The 20977-nt window shown below is 38.6% G+C and overlaps 1 protein-coding gene across 3 annotated transcripts in view; it reads right to left on the reverse strand.

Annotated features, from left to right (window-relative positions):
* mgat4c (mgat4 family member C) overlaps window positions 1–20717 on the reverse strand; it is a 198990-nt gene extending 178273 nt beyond the window's left edge. For 2 of the 3 annotated variants that reach the window (XM_007249243.4, XM_049483705.1), the window contains exon 1: window positions 20228–20716. The gene's annotated coding sequence lies outside the window, so the exon portion shown is untranslated. Of the gene's footprint in view, window positions 1–20227 lie in introns of all 3 variants that reach the window. The other variant, XM_007249244.4, reaches the window with a different exon arrangement.
* Window positions 20718–20977: the final 260 nt, after the last annotated feature.

Below are 20977 nucleotides of genomic sequence, written 5' to 3' on the forward strand. Positions count from 1 at the left end.
TTCATCTTCTTTCTGAATAGCACTGCAATAGCATACTTATTTCTGGGTACAACTATTATTGCATCATAAGTCCAGATGTTTTTTGCCTCTCTGTTTGATGTAAAGCCTTTGGGAAACCTGTCTTAAAAGGTGGTACATAAATAAATAAACTGCAGGAATTCTATATAATATTTCCATTCACCCATCCGTCAATCCATGTTCTTATCTGCTTTTTCCTGGTCAGGATTACAGTGGGTTTAGAGCCTACATGGAATCAACACCTGCTTACAGCAGAAATACCCCCTGGACCAGGCACCAGTCCATTACAGGTTACACACACACACACACACCCATTTGCTCACACATTTACACCTAGGGACAATTATCACAGCCAATTCACATAGCATGTGTGCTTTTGGGAGGTGAGAGGAAACTGAAGCACCCAGCGGAGGAAACCCATGTGGACATATGAGAAGAACACACCAAACTCCTCACTGACAGACCCAAAGTTAAATACAATATATAGCTTTACCAGAATTGGCACTTATTACACTTCTTTAAGCATGGTGAGCTGTACACCAGCCAATAGAGGTGTAAGAGAATTGGCAAATAATGCTCTCCTCCAAACGTAATGAGGAAATCGAGAATCCTCACTAACAGAGCCCAGAGCACCAGTGTGTATCGTACAATGTAGACACACAGACAATATATACATTTTATTGCCAGATTGCCAAACTGATATTATTGTCTAAGCAATCGCCCTAAGCGTGGCATGTCTCCACACATGTTAAGCTGTACACCAGCCAATGCAGGTGCAAAAGAATTGGCAACTAGTGCTCTCCTCCAAGCGTGTTGAAGTGTGCAATGATGTTGTATTAGAGGAAGTTCAAAAAGATGGTATTGCTTGATGCTAGCCTTAAGTGCTAGCAACTTTGAATGAGTGGAGGAGTCCCAGCTAGTGGGAGTAAGTGGGTGGGAACCAAACTAGGCTCTGATCTTTGTTAATGGAGAGAAATCAAAATAATTCCCAAAAAGATACTGATTTATCTCCACACTGATCTAAGGTTCTGTAATAACACTATAATAGTGTATTCCGCTTGTGTTTTCATATTGTTAGTGTATAAATACAGAAAAATATTGTAATAAAATTTTAGCGCCATATAGGGCATCAGGGAAGAAGGTTTTTGCTGTTTGTACCAAAAGGAAAATTCACACTGTTCTCATTTCCCATTAAATATCTACTAGAGACAGATAATATCTATCCAGTATAATTTATTTTACTTCAGTTCTGGATATATGGAGTGCATTATTGGTGTCATGACATGTTGGATCACTGACTTCTTTTACAATCTGGTGCAAATCTCAATTAGGGGTGTGCCATATCACACTGTAAGCAATAATAACACAAAATAAAAAGTTTAATAATATTTTTGCTCTAGTAATGTAGTCTTGAAATTATATATTTTTTCATTTAATGGTATCTTATATCGCCAAGATTGAAATATTGTGATTATTTTAGGACCATAGTCAGAAACATATTGTTTTCAACAAAATACAGTCATACTGCCAACCTCTATTATATAGTGTCCCTAACAACAAGCGAGAAAGATAAAAAGAGTAGAAAAACAGGGAAAAGTAAGAGCAGAAGACTAGAATTTAGAGCGTTAATAAAACAGGGAATAACATCAAGTGTGCAACTGATGGAAGAGCATCAGCTATAACATGATACACACATAACAGATTTCTGCACAGCAGTGAGCAAACACGAGAGAAAAGGCATGAAAAGAATCCCAGAATAGGTTTCTGTGACTGAGAGAGAGAGAGAGAAAGACAGTTAGACAGAGAGAGTGAGACAGTGACATACAGAAAGAGAGAGAGACTCTTACCAGTCTCGATGTGCTGTGTTCTTCTCAGTGTGTGTGTACGCTTGAAGCTCCTCACCTGCCTAAATGATCACCATGACTCACGCAGGAGAGATAATTGCCTCTCAAAAAGTGCAGTAAACATTCATCATAATGGCCATCCGCTCCTGAAGCAAAGCCGCGCCCCCCTCCTCTCTCTCTCCCTCTCTATCTCTCTTTCTCTCCCCCTCCCTCCTTCTCCCTCTCTTCCCCTCTCCCCCTCACTCACCAAAGTGTCTCCAACTCTTCCTGCGAAACCTTCTTCCCTTCTTCTTCTTTATTGGCTTTTTCTCATTTTTCTCCCCCTGCCACTTTACAGCTCTTCTTAAAGACACAGTCCAGCGGTGGCTCTGAAGCGCAGCCTGACGCGCTGCCACGAAGGTGCAGACACAACTAATTACTACGACCCGGTCGCCAGACAGGTATCAAAAATTTATAAGATCAATTCCAGAGGCGCCGAATGAAAATATGTGTACCGGAGGGGGTGGAGGTGCTGAGAAGTCAATTAGGCCGACTGGCTGAGTGACATCAGCCCACACAATGCTTATTTCTGGTCTGCTCCACCATTTAGGCCAGCAGCCAAATTGACATGTCAAGCTCCTCAAAGCATGAAATAACAGCGAGAGAGAGAGAAGGAGCAAGAGTGAGAGAGAGAGAGAGCGAGAGAGAGAGAGAAAGTAAGAGAGGGAGAGAGGAGAAAAGAAGGAGAGCATGACTGAGCTTGAGATATAAATATACTGCAATAACAGTGGAACAGTATTCGGCTCCAAACCTGAAACAATGAGACAGAAAATAATCTAAGAAATGAACTCATAACTTGTGCTGCCACTTTAGAAGGGGAACACAAGCTGTGGCCAATTACTGGTAGACCCAGTGCTTCACATTCTGGAAGGTAGAACATGATGGCCTTCGGTGTGTAAAACTGGGAGTCCCATCTAAATACTGCCCTTCTGAGATACACAATATTGCCAAAAGTATCCACTCGCCTGCCTTGAGTTTGCTGATGTGTAGGTTGGAAGCAGCTGCTTGGTCATGGAAACTAATTTCATGAAGCTATTTATGCACTAGTCTGAAAGCCTGCAGTGATAGACTCTGGATAAAGTTACAGAGCGCTTTTGTTCCCTGTTACTTTCACCCTGTTATAATATCACTGACAGTTGACTGTGGAATATTTATTGGTGTACAAAATTTTACAACTGGACTTAGACAGGTGGGATCCTATCACAATATCACACTGGAATTCACAGAGCTCCTGAAAGTGACCCATTTGTAGTAATTAGCACATGGATTTATCTTTGATAGTCAAATAAGTCTCTAATAATTCAGAGTCCAACCACATGAAAAGGCTGTATTGATCACTATTTTTTTCCTTTTTTCTGCGCTGTCATGTGGACAAGGACAATTGGAGCTTTATAACCTCTGACATCACAATTTTGATACTTACTTATATCCCTATTTAATGCTTAAGTCATAGAACTACAATATCTATGCACAGATGGCACTAGAGTTCAAATTCTGACATATTAGTAAATGTAAATACTGTTCTATTAAATAGTTTAAATGTAGAATCCTGTCACGTCTGGTGCTGTTAGCTCCTCTGTCCCTTCCACACCCAGCTCTAACGGAGGTTCTCAGGTTAACAACTACACTACCCAGAATGCACCACCCGCTGACATCACGCACTCACCTGATCACGTGACACCTCACTTGCTTCCACCAGGAAGCCCCGAATACTGATTACTGGCACTATAAAGGTGCACGCCAAACAGACTTCATCGCCGCGTATTGTAGGTTATCCTCGTACAAAGCGTTACTTATCTCTTGTCTCAGTTTACTTTGTGTATGACCTTGCTTTTTGTTTCTCGACGCCGATTTTTGCCTCTGCCTTTGATATTGGATTGTTTGTGTATGACCTGGACTGTGCTTTCACCACCGCCTCTTGGATTATCTCTGATACTGGATTGCTTGTGTATGAACTCTGGACTGTCTCTCGTTTATGGTATGGTTTTGTCTTCATTGCTCTGTCTACTGGTGATCACCCTTGTTTTTGTATCGACCCTGATTTCATCTGTTTATTATCATAATAAACACATTTTGTTTTTATCAGTATCTGCGCTTGTCTGCTATTCTGTTCTGACCATGACAAATCCATAGTGTACTGATTAGGGAATAGTGTGTAATCTGGGATTAAACCTCTGAGTTTTCCTTCTTAGTTGTCTGTTGATATCTCTCTTTGTGAGGTACTATCACCCTGTGCAGGGGTTATAGTGCTTATTCAAGCATTTTGGAAATATTTTAAAAAAATGAAGGGAAAGAAATCTGTTGCTGAATGCTGTGTGGGTGTCCTTTTTTTATTACATTTTTATTTGTGTTTCGCCAGTACTGAGAGGCAATTTGATTGTTGCGTGCATCTTGGCATTGAGCCTCCTGATATGAATAAAGCGTGTGACATCCGACGGCTACTGCCCACATCGCCCATACTTAATCCACCACCACTGGGCGGAGGGATTCTGTTATATACTGCAATATTAAAGAACAGACTGAGACAATAAGAAAGTAAACAAGCTGAGAAATGAACTTGTTCAGACCACTTCAAAAAGGGGACACAAGCCGTGTCTAATTATTTTCATCGCTGTCTCTTGGAAAGGCAGTGCCATCGCAAGACAGGAGAGTCCTTTTCCTCGTTAGCGGTCCTGAAGAGAATGTTCATTGTTGGAGCGAGCGCCATTCCAGATAGAGCTCACTCCACTGCTCACCTGTCATGTCAACAGCGAAAATGATCACGCATTTTATTTCCTCGGCATCCGAGGCTGCTGCCGCTGCAGAGCTGCAATCTAAACAGCTGGCGCAGGAGGGGAGGCTGTTTAATAAGTAAGCGCTTCCAATACCCTCCGCGCCACCCACAACCCCACACACGCGCACCCATCCCCGACAAACACACAGTTTTGCCTTTGTTCTTGCTTTGGCTCTGATTGATGCATATTTCATGGAGAACTTTTTGCGTGCCTCCTTTAGAGCTGGAGAAACTGCGCCGGGCTGACAGGATGCCTATTAGCTACTAGACATCGCAGTCTCCGTAGTCCTTTTCATACTCAACTAGAGCACATTCCCACAATCCCCCGCACATCAGCTTGCTTTTATTACAATAAGGAAACAGCAGGAATGCCTGCACCTCATATACAAGCTCTTAGTTTTTCTTTCTTTTCAACTAAACGACACTTTCAATAATTCATCTCCATCGACCAGTGGCGACCCAGAAGCTTCTGAAAGTTAGCTTCGGTTGGTTTCATAACAGGGACACAACACGACTGACCGAACATGTGCCGACTCTCTCTACTGTCTGACTCCTAAAGGCATAAATTGGAGAATGCAGGAGAGTCTGAAAAGAGAACGCTCCTCTGAGCATGATCCTTACATTTCTTTCATGTTGCTGCCAAAACTCGGAGCCCCTGAAGGCCAGAGAGTGTAATGCATGGAATTAATGTGCAGAGTAATGGCTTAGATTCTGCATTCTGAATACAGCTGAGCTCAGTTTATGCAAACAAAAGCACCTTGCATCATGAAGGCAGAGGTTCAAAGTGGAAAAATATTCAGCAAATTCATCTCACAGCAAACTGCTCAAAGTTTCTTGTAAAGGCTTGATTAAAAAGACTTAATTAAAACGCTAACTTACAACAATTCCGTTATCGACTTGTTGTACGCTAAGTGCAGGCCTCAAATTTGTCCATTGTATTTACATGCATTTTAGCAGTTAAATTAGCCCATTGCATAGTTATTTCTTCCTCTGCACTCTTTTAGAGGCAAGAATGAGTCTATGAGCAGTAAGAAGAGAAGCTCTGAAATGTCAGAAATCAAAATGGAACAAAATAAAACAGCTGGCGGAATGACAAATACTGAATACTGAACTTTTTTTTACTGTTCACTTCATTTAATTTAAATGAAAATATAATATTAGCAATTGTTCAATATAAATATAATATAATAATAATAATATAATATAAATATTAGATATTTTCGGCTTATCCAGCTGAACTCTGAAGTGCTTGCCCAAGCAGATACTGAAATCTACAATACAAAAGAGTGCAGCTCATGCATTGACCAATGCATGACCAATGCATAATCCGCCCCCAAACACACAAAGACAATGCTACAGGTATTTATCTGAACAGATATAAACCGCTAGTTAACTGCCAAAGTTTAACAGTAACCATAGTGTAAAATACAGTTTTACACTATTTATTTAAGCGAAAGCAATAATAAGAGATCTGTAGATATCTGTAGAATGTAGCCTCTCATGATTTTATATTGTCCAAAAAAGTTAGTATGACAATCTGTGATCAGCTTGTGTGTCATTTAAGATCTTATACTTTCTTATACTTTTATGCTTTGATATAATTATATTATTAATCATTTTACTAAAGTGCCTATAACCAGATTCAATACAGTTTTCTTTCCCATGTACAAAAACACATCAACACACATTTCTATGTTACTTCCAGCAGCCTAACCTGTTTCTATTAGTGTATTCACTATCACATTTCTGTATGTGTAGCTGTGGATATAGAAATTGATCTGAATGTGGTCAAGATTCCTCTCTGACCACCTCCAAATGTAATTAGAGTGATCTAATCTAATATGTGTGAATGGCTGGATTTCTCAATTTAGCCAGATAAAATAAACCCAAAGTCAAGCCTGTCCATTATTAGAAAAGCAAAGAACATTGTTATTGTACATTTGTTTAGAAACTGGCAAAATGGCTTTGAGAAATCAGGCACAAAGAAGGTCTCTGATCCACACAAATGCAAAGCTCTGAAAAGGAGCTCTCTATAATTCTGACCATAAATTCTTAATTTGGACCTAAAGATGAATTGGTTTGACAGTCAGAAGAACCAAGTGACTAGTACTAAGGTCTGCAGAATGGATTTACTTGCTGTTCCTGATGTAGACCTTCAGAAACTGGCCCACAGGACAATGACACACATTCTATTAGACTATGTACACAGAGCTGAAATGGCCTATTGCCAAAGAAAGTAAAAATAATACCAGACAGGAATCAACAACTGAGTATCTATACATAGAAAAGACATATATTAAGAACTAACTGTATGCCCTGGCACACTTACACACAGTAACAAACATAATACCTCATAATAATAATGCAGAAGATTCTTTACCCTGTACTAAAGATCACACTGCTAAACAGAGAACCAACCCCAGAGCAATATCACAAATTAGGTCATATTCATATAAAATGTGTCCCAGCAGAGAAGACAATGCGTCACATATTAAAGGTCTTAGCAGTCAGTAAACAATAACAATTATTTTCTGTATTACTCTCTTAAAAATAAATGTGATTTTTGGGGGCAAATTTCATAGAAGAACCACTATTGGTTCCATAAAGAACCATACTTAATATGTGTGAATGTGAAGAAAATTTACATTAGTAAATTAGTAAAAAAAAAAACCTTGACAAAAGCCTCAGGACAGAGGCCAATCAGAACGTCTGAGGACGCAGTTTGAGTTATCATTGAGTGTTTGACAATGCAGTGCAAGCTTCTAACACATATCTATTAATCTATTGATTGGACTTGTTGCCAACTCAAAATCCGGTAGTGTAAAAAGTTACAAACATCACTTGTTTTTCATTAACATCTATTTTGGAAGAAAAATGGGCCTGATCCAGGTTAAACTGCAAAGAAATATGCACTAGCCCAAAGTACAGGACCTTCTTTCTGTATTTACTTTTTAGCTCCTGCCCCAGACAGGCAGATCTGATCAATGAGCATAAAGAACATTCTTACATGGTTTGTTGTAGTGCATTTTGGTGAGCTTGGATTTCTCACTCTGTAAAAACAAAGCAAAAGAAGTTCAAAAATACTTAGCCTAACTGATTCAGAGCAGAGAAAACAGTTTTGTTCCTTAGAAAAGATTAAACATTGTATTCGTTCATATTTCCAAAAGAATACAGATTCTTCCATAGCATCGCTGAAATAACCATTTGAAGCCTGATATTCCATTTGTCTATAAACTACCCTTGCTGGTGTCCTTTCTGATTGAGTGTGACCATTTAAGAATGTGCATTCAAACTGTAAAAACAGTTTAATGACTGCTTCTATCAGCAGCAGGAATAATACTGCTTGTTTATTTCATGGCTGATGTTATCTGTGAAAAAAGCAATTGCATCTGCCAAATTAGTTGTCGTTTCAGAACTTGTTTGTGAAAGATGATGTATTAGCACTGCTGCCAGATGGATTATGGAGAAAGATGATTCACCAGATAGTGTTATCATGTGCTTCTGTGGCAACAGAACAGTGTTTTGTCTGCTTCAAGATGGTCAGTGTTTACAAAAATCCACTGCCTCTGAGAAAAGTCTGCAGGGATGTAGCAATACTTCACAATGCAGGCAGGTTTTAGTGCTTTTAAGATAGATAGCTAGATGCACATTAATCAAGTCTATTACTGCTCAACTCTAGGTACTTCAAATAGAGGCTTATAAAGTCTAGATGAATTACACAGAAGTGGCAGGTGTGAACTTCAACTATGGCTATGGAGCAAATGTGCAGCAAGACATCTGATACTAAACCCAGAATAAAAAAAAAAATACACATCCACTTACTTGTAGTATGTGTGTAGATAGACAGACACTTGACGATTTCTATAAGCTTTCATACATTTTTCAGTAGGTATAAATGGAGTATTTAATCATCAGATGGAATATATAATATTGCTGATATTTCACAGGCAATAACTGAATCAGTCAGGTTGCCTTCTCTTCGTATCTGAATGACCTGACCTAATGTTTATTGAAACAAAGGTAATTCCAAAGGGCCTTGCTCTAAATAGGCTAAACAGCCTGGGCACAGACTATACTTAGAATATAAACAAGGTGTGGGTAGTGTGTGTGTGTGTGTGTGTGTGTGTGTGTGTGTGTGTGTGTGTGTGTTTACTAATGAAAAAATGGAGAAGAAAAAAGGAGGGTTGATTTGTCAGCTAATGAATCTGACCTGGCTGCAGAACCTTTCTTTCAGAGAAAATGTGCAATATCTACACTGCTCATGATTTGTTGTTCTATTTAGTGGTTCTTGTACTTGGTTTTGTAAATTAACACTATGATGACTGAAATTTCAGGGTCTTAAGGACATTACCATTCCCTCTTGCCAACCAACAATGCTTCCCTACACTCATGTATCTGTCTGCAGCTGCAAGCGTCATTTTAGGGACCATAGGAAAATAACAGAACAAATCGAGTCATGAATAAATCTATTAAACTTTATTAAAATGTGACCTGGTGAAGAAAGATATATACATACAAATCTTACAGTTTGTTTGACATCTAAAGGTCACATTTTGAGAAAGTTTAACAGATTTATTCATTACTCGATTTGTTCTGTAGTTTTCCCTTGGTCCCTAAAATGCACTAAAATGCGGCCTTGGTCAAATATAATCATATAAAAGTGAAGTTCAATAAAGACTCTCAAATATAAACAAAGTTTGAGGTTTTAGTTTTCCATCCTGTGTAAATAAAGCTGCAGCTGCACTGAAAATTGTCAGTTTTGATAAATGGTGAGGAAGAGCAGAATCCTGAATCTCTCAGTCATATTTTAAACTAACCTCACCTCTGACCAGGATAGTGGGCTTTTATCATGCTGTGGGCTGCAGTGCCTCTGTTTATTCACTATAGTGTTAAATGAGGGAGGGTTTTTTTGAGCATTGTTCCATATGCTCTAGTTTTTGGACATTACCATCTCTAATGTTAATTTGTGCTCTAAAATTGCTGAAATAATATTATTTATTGTATGTCATTGGCTTCTATTATACTTTCAGTTTATTGGTTATATACGTGTTATATATATTCAGTATATTCAGTGTGGCTCTATCCTTTTCTGGACCTCTCGCTGTTTAAGAGCTGAAAAGTGGCAGTGTTGCTTTTAAATACACTTCTGTCTTGTTGTCAGTCCAAAAAACCACTCTGCTGTGCTGGCTGGGTTTGTTTTGGGCTTGCATCCCAAACTGCACACATTTATACACTTTACCTGCTTCAAAAACAAATAAACTTTAAATATTTAAACACTGTTTTGTGCACTTTTTTGTGTGCAAGTGTTCAGGTTGCTGCCTTTTCGTTTGCTGTAAGACACAAAATGCGGGTAAAATCAGTCACACTGCAATAATTTTTGAATAAATTGAAACAGCATGTTTCTAAGTAAGGTTTTTACAACTTGTCTGGTACGGTCAACATTTTAACTGATACTAAACACACTACCTGACCAAAAAAAGCAACCCTCAACAAAAAGGGTCACAAACTCTAATATTTCACTGGACCGCCTCTAGCTTTGATTGCAGCACGCATTCACTGTGACATTGTTTCAATAAGCTTCTGAAGTGTCACAAGATTTATTTCAATCCAGTGTTGCATTAATTTTCTACCAAGATCTTGTAGCAGCATTGATGATGGTAGAGTCTGACCACTGCACAAAGCCTTCTCCATCCAGCACATCCCAAAGATTCTCAATGAGGTTAAGATCTGGACTCTGTGTGAACAATCCATGTGTGAAAATGATGATCTCATGCTCCCTGAATCACTCTTTCACAATTCCAGCCCCATGAATCCTGGCATTGTCATCTTGGAATATGCTCGTGTCATCAGGGAAGAAAAAAATGCATTGATGGAAAAATCTGCTCATTCAGTAAATTTAGATAGTCAGCTGACCTCATTTTTTCAGCACATACTGTTGCTGAACCTAGACCTGATCAACTGCAGCACCAACCCCACATCATTTACTTCATTTACAACATTTTTTTGTTGTTGTAATGTTGTACACATAAAAAAAAAATACAAATTTCTAAGTTTCTAAGCTACAAATTAAATTACTGACAGACAAACAGACACATAGATAGATGGACCAATAGACAACAAAGCAGAGAGAAAATATCAGCCTTACTGAGCAATCCATGCATCGTCATCTCAAGCCAAGGTCCACACTATACTAAACCATAAGTGCACTTACTCTATTAAAACAAACGTCATTAGCACATAAGCTTAATTAATTGCTCCCTTTGGAGTCGTCTGCCGCTGGAAACATGATCAATATGAACATTAGTGTGATCAGGCGTGATTTTAAAAGGCTAAGAACAAATGTATTACATCTCAATGAACGGCACTTACAGACCTCATTCAGCCTCATCCAGGGGCTGTAGAGCTGCAGTGGTGTAGCTAATCATGAAACTAATGCTGCCATAGCACTTCATTTTAAATAGAGCTCAGCTTATCCCAGGGAGACACAGCAGAGATTACTTAGACCTAAGATGAACTCTGGTCTTGCTGCTGAGCTGAGCTGATGATATATAGTAAATTAAAGGCCTTTTCTTTGATGATTTAGTCATTTAGGATAAGTTCACATAGCAGGTGAAAGTGTCCCAAACCTGATGTTTATTTTAGGCTCTTTAATCTGACCTTTGTCTGAACAGTTTGTGCTGTGTAACTAACGCAAATGTGCAAAAGAGCAGTGCTTCACAACCTTTCAAAATTAAATTACGCTGATGTCAAACAAATAATGCAAAAATCTCCTGTGTCTGACTCCCTGTGTGCTGTGCCTGACACTGCATGCACTGTGCCACAGCAGGAAGCAGAGTAAACTGTAAAACTACTAACCTGATACACACTGAGAGTCCAGACCCTCAGCTAACAGCACAAAACACTACCTTAATATAATACAACTCATCAGATCTTTGACTCCAAAACCAGCTTCCTTTCTGAACACTGAGTTTATGAGAAGATCCAATCAAAGTGATTAATATACCTCAACTTTATCCACTTAAAACAGTGTTTATTTCATTTATTTGTGCAATTTTTGGTTTATTATAATATATTTTTTTAAATAAAGTACTATTCCAATGTATTGTGGGGAACAGACGGGAGGCGGATTTAAATGCGGGTAAGAAGAACAAGACTTTAATAAATAACAAATAAACAAACAGGGGAATAACGAATAAATATATATACATAAACAAACAGGGAAAACAAACAAAGAGCTAAACTAAACAGATAAGTACAAAACAGGGCTAGGGATATATATACAAAGGATAAATACGTAAATATGTACAAAACAAGGAATATAAACAAACAAGAGATATAAACAAATAATACAAACTAAACAAAGAACTAGAAACGTGGAGAAGAGCAAATAGGATACGTGGCAAAACTAAGCTAAGACGTGACGAGACAGACAACGTAGGAAGGTGCAAAGACCGACGGATAAACAAGGACTAAAGTGAGCTATAAATAGTAACATGAAACACTGAACACCTGGGGAAAGGGCGGAGCTACAAATTACACACACGTGACGGAAAAGTACTGGAGAAACACACTAGCAAACGGGGAAAACACAGGAAAACATAGCGAGGGCGTAACATCCAATTTCTGAATTATCATAACTATCAAAGTGAATTGGTCTTTACCAATTATCAATTATATCATAAGTTAAAATAAGAGGATAATTATTTATATTCTTTATAATATCGGTAATTGCCATTTATCCTGGGTCCATTTAAAAAAACAGCTATCGCTAGCTGTAAAAAGAGCAAATGTTTCAGCGGCAGGCACTGTTTTTATTTGCATCCTTAATTTTTTCAACTCATTTATGTTTCTTAAACCACATTCATTTATTTCATTAAAAAACACAGAGTGGTTGTGACACAAGCTATCTAATATTATTAAAACTGAGACATCAGCTTTAATATATTTATGAGGTCTTTTACTTCGCCATCTCTACATTGAACTCCCTACTCACTGGTGTTGTCCATTTTCTATATCCACACAGCTTTTTTTCCTTCTCCTTTAAGTAAAAATGTCACACAAATGGCTGTTCAGGATGATATATATTGAATATTAATACCACATTTTTTGTGCCACTCACACTGCCACACAAAATGCACATCCGTTGTCACATATGACGTACAAGATCAGATGTAGGCCGTTTTTATGTACTGTGTGAATGTGGCCTTATTTCCACCACAACAAGACTGTTTGTGCAGTTGTATAATGTCACGGTTTCTCCAAAAATATTATTTGCTCAGGCTGACAGATGGCCCATATCACTCCTACCTTTCTCTCCCTCGTGACTGCGCAGTGAATCCTCCTCTTCCTCTCACCATCTCGGCTCACATTCATCAAACCCTTCCTGCCAAAAATCGGGCCTCTTTAAACGGCTTCTTCATGCAGAGAAAATTCAATTCACCTACGTTAAGAGCCCTCTGGAAGAGGTAATTTCGGCTTTCACAGAGACGAAGACAGACACAATTAGTGCTTTCACAAGCATCACACCAGCAGTGCTACAGCAACTCCCACACAACCAGACAACACCTTGCCCTTGTTAAATCGCACCCGTGAACAGAGTGAAGGGAAAATGCTTAAGCAGAGTGCGAGTTTAGCCTTCTCAAAGTAATAATAACCAGCACCTGTAATATGTATAGGTTAATAGCAGCCTAACAGCTCCTCGGGCTGAGCCAACCAAGCCAGGCAAAGAAATCAGCAGTGAAGACAACAGCGGTGTTGCGGGCTGTGTTGATATATGGGAGAGAAAAGGGACTCCTGCTTGGCTCACCTTGCCCACCTGCTCCACTTATTGATGGGTGCCTTAATCCTCCAGGGCAATCAACCTGACATCCCTGTGGCAGACCACCTCTATAGTAGATTAAAATAGGACAGCTAATTACCGTTGTCCTCAGTATGAAAGGGTGTGTGTGTGTAATGTCAGTGTATGCGTGTGTGTGTGTGAGTGTGCTGAGATGCGAGCTTTCTGAGCGTGCAATTGTCTGTCGAATAATGCAGCCCCACGCTTGCTATGTCAGACAGCGCTCACTCACTCACTCACTGCAGGAAAATCACTGGTAAGGAGATAAGTAGGAGGCTCCAATAAAGCCTTTCATGAAAGACCAATGCTGAGAGCTGGTACGGGTCCTACTTATTATAATAAAAAAAGCAGATTTATTAAACCTGTCTCAAGTGTCGAACTGAAAAAAGCTGAATTACTCTTTTCTGTACATGCAGTATCCGTGCAAAAGCACAAAACAGGTTTAATGCTGTCAATTTGACAAAAAATACATTATTATTGCGATATATTACCTCACAGTATGCTGTTTTATGTAAAGAAGCACATCATAGATAAAGATGATGAGTACATTAAATGTAGCATATACACTACAGATTAGTTTCCCAGACAGGGATTAAGTCTGGTCTTGGACTACACATCATTTTGAATGGAGATTTCCCAATGAAATGGAAATTTAGTCTATGACTAGACTTAATCCCTGTCCGAAAAATCAACCCTGAATGTCCAAATGTCTGTGGACCATACCCTTCTAACAAATGCTTTCAGCTACTTCAAGTTACACCCACTACTGACAAAGAATTGCAAATACACACGTACTTGTGCACAAACTCACACACACACTCATGCATGCACTCTCAATAGAATAGGACTCTCCGAGGCAGGTAAACATGAATCCAATGGCAAGAAGGTGAGGTAATGATTAACCAACATCCGAACGCCACTAACAATTCTGTCACAGATTGCAATCAAATCCTCACAGCAATGCTCATAATTCTAGTAGAAAGCCTTCTCTGGAAAGTAAAGACAGTTACACCAACAAAATCAGGATATTACCCTTAATTGTAGAACAAACAATAAGGTGTCCCAATAATTTTGTCCGTCATCTTTCATTACCGATGATTAGGACAATGTATTGGCAAAAATTTGGAGAGACAAAACATATATATATATATAACAATACAGGGAATACAAATTAATATACCGCAATACACTGCCATACCTTAAACTATATATTAAGGTGATATATTGCATTTTAGGAAAACTGTCCATTACACATATTTATAAAATCTGACTAAAATAACACTTTTTATCCAGTCATAAAAGTATGAGTCAATGACAACACAAAATGAACCACTGTCTGCTACCAACCTTAACATGTGAACTAATAATTAAAAATCAATATTGTGTTTTAGTCAAGTCCTCATAGCAATGCACCAAAATCCAGTAGAAAGCCTTCCCTGGACCACAGAGACTTGGTACCCAAAGGACATACAGTTAATTGCTAATATCAATCAAGGGATTGGTTGAGTGTTAGACTAATGTATTTTGAATATTTTTGGCTCTCAAAATCAGCTAATTAGAAAAATATTGGACCACTTCTGACTGCTTATTTTGGCTGAATATCTGCCAATAACTACATCAAGCAGATTTCCATTTCTACCTGATTCTCTCAAAGTGGCTGGTGCAGATTACCATGTCCCAGCTGGGATAAGTGTAACCTTTGGTGTAAACTTTGGGGCAGCAATGTTTTGAAACAAGACTGTTACTTGTTTTGGAATTGGGCTGTTTTACATCTCTGTTTCCTGTATGCAGGATGTTCTTATCAATAAAGAGACAACTGTGTTTGAGGATAATGTTTTGTCAATTAAACTGTTCTTATTTAGCTATGCCAAATAATAATGTTTTAGTCTGGGGCAAATTTAAATAAAACTACAATGTTATACTGTTGCCCCACCTTAATATATGGAATGCAATAAATATGCCATATATATTCCATATATACACCTTCTTACACCTGCAATAAAAAGCATTCCGATAGCCCACTGGAATGTATTCCACATTTGCTAATTTGACAAGCGAATTCCAGCTGTCCGAAACAGGGCAAGGACAAAAGCAAGGGTACCGCACATCCCCATTCACATACGATGAAAGCTGTCCTCAGTGGATTTGATGGTCGTCAGAGCACCCTGGACAGAACAGAGCTGAGCGAAGCCCCGTAATAAACCCGGAATAAGGGCAAGAACTCGTCCATCCACTGTCTTTTTTTCCCTTTCAGTGCAAGTAATATCTCAGGCCACAAAAGGGTTTTCCTGCATCTCAAATTCTGCTCTCATTAGACGTGTTCTCTCGGAGCCAGAGCTCCACACTGAAGAGTCAGAGAGTTGATGCATTATACATGTAGGCCAGCTCCAAATCCGGATGGCTGAGACTACCACTGATGCCTGCCATAGTAATGCTCTGACCACTGCTCACATTTTCTTAAGATAGCAATAAAAGATTAAGCTGAAGACATGCCTCATATTATGCATGGTCTGGTCTGATATTCAAGGTTTGAGGCAACTGACATTTACAGACTCGCAATATCTGAATGTGAAAATAATAAAAATAAATAAACTCTGACCCGACGAGATAAAACTTGTGGAGCTGTCAAGATAAGACAAAAGACGACTCCAAAAATGAGATTCACATTTGCATTCCATACAGCTGTTATTATTCTAACATTTACAAAATAAACAAGCTCTTTTTAGACATCATTAAAAGTCAACACCAATTAAAACAGTGCATAAAGTCTAGCTGGACCTAACCAGCTAATTAGTGAGGATGCTTTGGTGATATTTCAGCTTCCCTCTACTAATTTCACAAATCACTCTGTTCCTATATATCATGTTATTCTGTGTCAAGATCCTGTAGCTTGTTTTTGCTCAAGGGCACAGACGAGAGGTGGAGAAAGAAAAAAAAATAAAGGATCAGCATCTGCTGAACGGGTTATCAAGTCAGTCAGAACTAACAAAATTGAGCTTTAGGTAATAAGCCTTAACTCTTAAAAAAGAACAGCACTATTCATATTTACCCTCAATATCTCAATGTGCATAGAGTGGGACTGCAAAGATCATTGAGCAATCAAGGCTAACCAAGCAAGCCCAGCATTGTTGGACCAAACACCTAAACACCTGGGCTGCATAAGTGTCTGTGAAGCACAGTGCACAGAGAGTCACCCAAACTATGTAGAAGCTCTCATGATGTTATGAAGTTTTGCCTCGTGAATGAAAAAAATAGTCAATCCAAAGTTATCATTTTTGTGAGGAGGAAAGACCTATAGCACATCTCAAATGGCTACTTACTCCCTACACAGTGCACTACATAGTGCATGAAGTAATTTCTGCACCTAAATAATGCATTGGGTCGATTATGAATGGTTCGCTATTAAATATATAATGCACATGATGTAGAAGCTGCTATTGCATGGCCTATATAGTGTTATGAAGTCTTTTTAAACTTAAAATTCTGTTCAAACACTTTTTTATGAACATGTCTACAGTGTACAGATATTATTAAATATAAATATTTAGCATTTCCATTTATAGCTGCATACACACTCTAGTCACTAAGGATGTGAAATTATGGGCCAATTCAGGCGCATCTGAATGGACTAGTTATTAGTTATTTTAAGCCAGATTCAGTTCAGAGTCTCCAATGTGGAACTACTTCGAAGTGGAAGCAGTGTTTCTACTGCTTGCGCTTGTTGTCTACTATGTCCTGATTTTGCCCAATATAATAAACCATCTAGTGGAATGCACCCAAGGAAACTATGTCAGAATGGCTTGTTTTACTGGTATTTGGATTTAAACAAACACTGAACAGTATATTTAATACTAATAAAATCATTCTGAATCTGCAGCATGGAACTACTCTGCACCGCAATATAAAAACGTACCACAAAACCGGTAGTTTTACTGCTTGCTGTTGCTTTCGAATAAGTTCTAATATTGTCCAATATAATAAACCATGCACTCCTACTACATCTGTCATTCTTGAAACAGGGCTGGGAAAAAGAGAAACTGATAGAAAAGTCTGGATTTAAACAAACACTGAACAGTATATTTTAAATCAAAAGAAGTAAGATAATGCATGCATCAGACAGAGCACACCCCATTAACCACAATATAAAATAGCCGTTTTATATCAACATTTAACAGAGCATACCGGATATCAGTGAACTGGGAACCAGATAGCCAGGTATATCAGTCAGACTACATTAGAAAATGTTAAACACAAAAATCAATCAAATAAATCCATAAAGCATAAGAGGAAGCAATTCTGATCCAGTGGGAGAAAATACAAAGTCACACAGTTAATGCAATGGGAAACTTTTAGCAAGCTGAGTCTGAACTATGATTTTAATTCAGAGCTCAACAGCTCAGCACCTCATAAAGCTCAATTCCCTGACCTGGAAATGTGCATGCTGTGCTGAGTTTAATATGCTTTGCAGATCAAGTGATAACATGAGATCTATAAATGCTGGTTATTAATTGATATGAATCATTATACGAACAGCAAGCAATGGTTTTAGAAAGGTTAGCCTATAAGGTTACAGAAATACTATGTGGGATTTAAAATAAGAAGTTAATATTTAAGAAGGACTGAACGTTGTAAAAAAAAAAAACTCAGAAAATGTAAGGTTCAGAAAATGTTCTCCTAATCAGAAATGTTTGTCTGGGTTATTGGGTTCAGTCAAATTTGCCAGGAGAACCCAAAACTTAACTACTTTGCACAGTTTAGAGCCCCATAACAAGACAAACAACTGAAATTACACTTATTTCATGTCAGATTCGAGATGAATACGTAAATCAGGAGATAGAGACAGTCAGTAGACTACTGTGTGGAATGCATTTAAGATGAATAAATATTTAGGTTAATATTTGACAATAACTGAATGTTGTAAAAAAAAAAAAAAAAAATGAAAATGTTCTCCTAATCAGAAATGTTTGGCTGGATTATTGGGTTCAGTCAAACTTGCCAGGAGAATCCAAAATGTAACTACTTTGTACATTTTAGAGCACCCTAACCAAACAGACTGAAATTCAACTTATTTCGTGTCAGATTCAAGGTGATCAGTTAAATCAGGAGATGAAGACAGTCAGTACTACTATGTGGGGATTAGGGCATTAAAGATTTAACACTGTAGCAAACCAAACCTGAACAAATGTACGGTATAGAAAATGTTCTCCTAATCAGAAATTGTTTGCTGGATTAGTGGGTTCAGATAAAGAGAATCCAAAACTTAACTACTTTGCACAGTTAAGAGCACCACTCTAAAACAAACAACTGAAATCAGACTTACTGGCACCACCTTTATAAAGGCTTTAAAAATGGTTTACAATTAGTTTATTAATGGTTACTAATTAGGTTGTAAATGACTTTAAAATCATTAATAATCAGTTATAACACATGCATAGAAAGGGCAACAATGACCTGTTGTTGCCAAATAGTGAACCCACAGCCATCTATATTGTTGCCCTTTTTATGTATGTGTTATAACGGATTATTTTTAAGGCATTTACAACCTAATTAGTAACCATTAATAAACTCATTTAAACCCTTTATAAAGCCTTTATAAAGTTAGTCTTATTTTAAAGTGGTACCGACTTACTTTATTCAGACTCAAGCCAAATTTGTTTGTGGGGTTTCAGCTATTTTTGTTGTGGAATGTTGGGTTTAAACAAACTTGCTATTAGAATTCAGAACTACTTTGAACAGTTTAGAGCATAACAAGACAAACAAACTCAAAATAAGACTTGGTTCATAACAAACTCAAGACAGAGTTATAAATCAGGGGATGCAGACAAACAGTAGGGAGGTTAAAGCATTTAAAATATTAAATATTTGACAGAGACTAAACGCTGTAAAAAACAAAACTCAGAAAGGAAATGTTCTCCTATTCAGAAACTGCTGGCTGTTGTGTGGTGTTGTATGTTGTCTTGTGTTCAGTCAAACTTGCCAAGAGATTTCAAAGCTTGGCTGATACTTAGTTTAGTCCAGTTTAGAGCTTCACTGAGCTTTCCTTCAGTGTGGTTTTATTTATCTATACACAGCTGAGAGAAGAGGAGCACTGGCTGAATCTGGAATCTGATAGAAGAGAAAGTGAAGAGTGTTTACAGCTCTCTTTCTTTCTCTCACTCTCTTTCTGTATTAAAGACAGGAACCCCTATGTTAACTAGCTAACGTTAGACTAACTACGAGCTAGTTAGTTAGTTAGCAGGCTAGCTAAGCTACCGCTGTTTAATTAGTTAGATAACTCTAATCTTATCTGTAATAATAAGCGCTGTGTTTGTTGTTTGTCTTCAGGGTGAAGATAAAGATGAGGCATGTAGCCTAACTGTCAGCAGTCTGAAGCAGTTGTTTGTGTGGAGTTGAGTCACTGTGGTTCGCCTGAGAATAAGCAGCCTGCTGCTCCTGGCTGGAGACGGACAGAGACTATCCAAACAGAGGAGAAAAACCGGAGAAATAAACAAAAACACAAAGAGACGCCTTAGCAACAACTCGGAGCGCGGCGTGGAGAGATGGAGGGAGGCGTGTGGGAGAAGAAGAAGAAATGCGGGGAGGTGAATCGCTACAGCAGGTGCTGTAGAGTCTGTCTGACTAACGACGACCCCTCGGAACCGATAAGCAGGCGGTGTGTTATAGGGGAACATGGAGGAAATCCTCAGTGAGAGGTAAATAAAAAAAGTGATTTCTTACCGTCAGATCCACTTGGCGAGGTCTCGTGAACGCGCGAGCCTGGCATCTTCAACTCCCGAGCTGCTGCTGCTGCTGCTGCTGGCTCATTCTGTGGTCTGAGTGTGTGAGGAGCAGTGTGTGTGTGTGTGTTTGAGAGAGAGAGAGAGGCAGACTACTGACTGACTGTGGCAGCGAATGACTGTTTCAGCAGCACACACACACACCAACACCAACACACGAAGCTAGAGACGCACGCGCGCGCACACACAGCAGAAGCCTCCTCGCGCCCACCGCTTCTCCAGCGAACAAAACCTCAGGAGCTCCTCATGAAGCCCAGTTCAGTGTAAATAGTGTAATGTACAGGTCGAGTGCTGCTTCGGCGTTTCTCAGCTGCCGTGCCTTCTTCCTCCGCCTCCTATCTCTGTCTCTCTAACACACACACACACACACACACACACACACTCTGCTGCCGAGCGCTGCTGACTGAGGGAGAATACCGAGGATCCTCAGTTCAGCTCAGGCAAGGTAACCCAACTAGCTTAACTCAGCTATCTAACTAACTAAAGCAGGTAGAACACCACTAAAACACAACAAAACACAGCAAATCTATCTATCTATCTATCTATCTATCTATCTATCTATCTATCTATCTATCTATCTATCTATCTATCTATCTATCTATCTATCACTTTCTGACTGATTAGCACAATAAACTAGTCATGTCAACCACAATAAATAATTAAATACAATTAATCACAATAGAATCATGTG

This window comes from Astyanax mexicanus, chromosome 9, assembly GCF_023375975.1.
Source record: "Astyanax mexicanus isolate ESR-SI-001 chromosome 9, AstMex3_surface, whole genome shotgun sequence".
In the NCBI taxonomy this organism is placed as follows: Eukaryota; Metazoa; Chordata; class Actinopteri; order Characiformes; family Acestrorhamphidae; genus Astyanax; species Astyanax mexicanus.